The sequence below is a fragment of the Halyomorpha halys genome, unplaced genomic scaffold (genome assembly GCF_000696795.3).
Source record: "Halyomorpha halys isolate HHAL.00 unplaced genomic scaffold, Hhal_1.1 Scaffold159.1, whole genome shotgun sequence".
Taxonomy (NCBI): Eukaryota; Metazoa; Arthropoda; class Insecta; order Hemiptera; family Pentatomidae; genus Halyomorpha; species Halyomorpha halys.
Window position 1 is genome coordinate 687301 of NW_027109188.1, and position 2709 is coordinate 690009.

The following is a 2709-nucleotide window of genomic DNA, read 5'->3' on the forward strand; positions in this document are numbered from 1 at the left end:
TTTCTATTTTTCCTTTAATTTTCTATATTTTCAATTATGAGGGGACGAGTTAAAATAGTTTTTATGATATTTGAATCTGCTCAACGTGGCCTTGATTCAAACGTACCGCCATCTTAGTTCTGTTTTGAATCACAAAGCTATTATAAACAATGGAACTTGGTTAGCTTGCTTTTTGGATAAACAAAACAAATTAACAATCTTAAAATGATACATAAAATAAACATATTTTAAAAACCCTTTATACATCAAAATATATTATTTACTCAAAAAGAGCATATTACAATATACTTACTAGAAATAGTTGTAGATATGGTAAATATCCGTTTATCTTATATCCCGTTTATATATATATATATACCGTTATATATTTATATATACTGTTTATATTATACCTACTTTTTTACCATATCTCCAAATATTTCTAAAAAGTATTTGTCTATAATTTATTATTCTAGTTCTATATTTACAATTAATTCTACCACACCTAACTGTAATTAGTTTCCAATCCATTACCTATATATATATATATATATACTTCCTTAACTTAAGCTTATTATTATTAATATTATATATTTTAAAAATATTTGTTTACAGTGTTTGTATCTTGCTTTTTTATATAGCCCTGCAAAGTGGGGCAAAAAGATAGTTAATAATCACGAGTTTTTCTACTATTTTGTACCATTATAGACTGCCACCCAGACTTATTTTTACAGAATTATTTTTAATTGTTTTCTTGACCACAATGACCATCTCCTTATAAATATAAGTTTTTCTGGTCTTTTTATATAGTAGTATTTTTTTCTTAAAAATATATTAAGTTATTATACCTTTTTCTTGATGCTGAAATTCAAAACATTTAATAGTAAAATATTTAGTTTATTGATGGGTAGTGTCTGGTTAGTTTGATTTTCTTCTTCTTATAATAATGTAGGAGCCCTATGCGGAATACACAGGCAATAGAACATATATCTGCAAATAATTTTAAAAATAGGATATGACTGCTATTTTAACAAATGATATTATAGTTATATCTAGAAGGGGATGAGTTAAAATAAAAAAGATATAATTATAAAAGTTCAAAAATATAATAAAAACAACAATGAACAAACTGCTCCTTACGGACGACATTATTTTTCCTGGAAATAACAAAAACCGGGTGTGAACTGTGAACATTGGGAAATATCTTTATGTTAGATAAACAGCGACTATAAGAGGGATACCAACCCACCTATTGTATTAAAGTAATATTAATTGAACAAAGAAAAAAGACATGTGAATAAACAAGTCCAAACAGTATAGGAAAAAACACAACTTGAGCTATACAAAAAATATTTAGTAAAAGGTATAGTATACGAATGGAAAGAAAACAAAGTAAAACATTCTTTTAAAATAAAACCAAAACTAAATGTAAAACTGATTCTTTCTTAGATGCTAACCTTACTTTAGAGTTTATAGAGAAGAAAAAAAAATCTTATCAAACTACAAAAAAACAAATAAAACTTATGTATTGACTTTAACTTAACTGACCTGCCTAAACATAACTAACTAAATTTAACTTAACTTTAATATACAAAGAAAGAATATAAAAAAAAGTTTATTACTAACCACATGAAGTCTTCCCAAGCAATCCTTGTGATTTTTCTGCAGTACTCCTGCCAGAACACAGGGTTGTCAGCAAACTCCTTTCGGCCACCATCTCACCTTCTCCTGGGCCCTGTTTCATAATGAAAGCTAATAGTATTAGTTCAAAATACAAGTATAGAAAGAACGTGGTAATTACACTAATACTTATTTTTTTTCTTAATAGGGAGGACTATTACTGATATTATAGGAGTTAAAAAGTACTAAAGTACAAGTTACTATGGTACAAGTCAATGTAATTGTACTAAGTTAAATCGACAAGACTAATAGTATTAGTTTGTACTTTATTATGAAACAGGGCCCAGAAGTATCAAGACGACAACTGACATTCTCTTGCTATCTATAACTAGTTAAAACGTTAGGGCCTGCAGTACTGACCTCTTCTTTTTCGCACTTGGCTACACACTACCCCTATCTATCTACACAGATATTCTCCAGTGTTTTATATCAAAATATTATGACCATAACAAGGACCATTAAACGCATTTCTCGTGGTGCTATAACTCTTGTTAAGCAATTAATTAATTATATGACAATTAAATTAGCTCGTAGAATATACAATCTATAAATAGAATATATTTGTGGATAACAAGAAATCTTCACCTAACTACTGCCAGATTTTTTAATTTTCACTTTTCAGGACAAAAATTATTCATAAAAACTTTTAGCAGAGCTACCAGAACTCGTAGGATTTTTAATTTTTTTTTCATGTTCCAGTATGAAAAGTTTCAATAAAAATTTATTTGAAACATCGCTTGTCTTTTGTGAGTTCTGTTAGCCCCCCTGAGAGTTCTAAAAAGTATATCTCATAATAAAAGTGCTTAAGTTGTAGCAAAAAAGTTACAGGGTGTCAAAGTAGCTTCAAAAGTCAGTTGTATTTTTACTTGGTATTTTTCGAGTCTTAAACAACAGGAATATTCCTTAAAACTATTGAGAACTCTAGAACTCTTAGGGAAGCTACCAGAACTCATTTCACCACCTCTCAGTACAAAAACTTTTGATTAAAAATTTTTTGGGAGTTCTGTTGAAAGTCTAACAATTATCCTCAATAATCATATTTCTAAAGTT

The 2709-nt window shown here is 28.1% G+C and overlaps 1 protein-coding gene across 4 annotated transcripts in view; it reads left to right on the forward strand.

Annotated features, from left to right (window-relative positions):
- Positions 1-2709, forward strand: part of LOC106678780 (zinc finger protein 420-like) — a 53484-nt gene that overhangs the window by 23344 nt on the left and 27431 nt on the right. The window lies entirely within an intron of this gene.